The sequence below is a fragment of the Pteropus vampyrus genome, unplaced genomic scaffold (assembly GCF_000151845.1).
Source record: "Pteropus vampyrus isolate Shadow unplaced genomic scaffold, Pvam_2.0 Scaffold591, whole genome shotgun sequence".
Lineage (NCBI taxonomy): Eukaryota > Metazoa > Chordata > Mammalia > Chiroptera > Pteropodidae > Pteropus > Pteropus vampyrus.
The window spans coordinates 33,754-34,014 of record NW_011889372.1 but is presented as its reverse complement, the minus strand read 5'-3'; the positions used below and the strand labels follow the sequence as shown (position 1 = coordinate 34,014).

At 31.4% G+C, this 261-nt stretch overlaps 1 pseudogene; it reads right to left on the bottom strand.

Moving 5' to 3' along the window:
• Nucleotides 1–261, bottom strand: part of LOC105308556 — a 1,758-nt pseudogene that overhangs the window by 280 nt on the left and 1,217 nt on the right.

The window sequence follows — 261 nt, the reverse complement described above, 5'->3', positions numbered from 1 at the left end:
CTTCGTCTCACTAACAGAAAATGATTTCTATTTTATGGAGGAAAATGTAAAATAGCAAATAAGTATACCCTCAACTTTCTCACTGAGCCATTGTATACGCATTTGAATTCATTGACAGACAATTCCCTCTCTCTTTTTTTTCCTTTTCCAGGAAAAACATGCCTCTCCTCTGAAGCTAATCCTCTCAAAGATATACCCAACTCTAACTATTTACATCAATTAAGATAGGTATTAATTATTACTATTAATATTTACTATTAC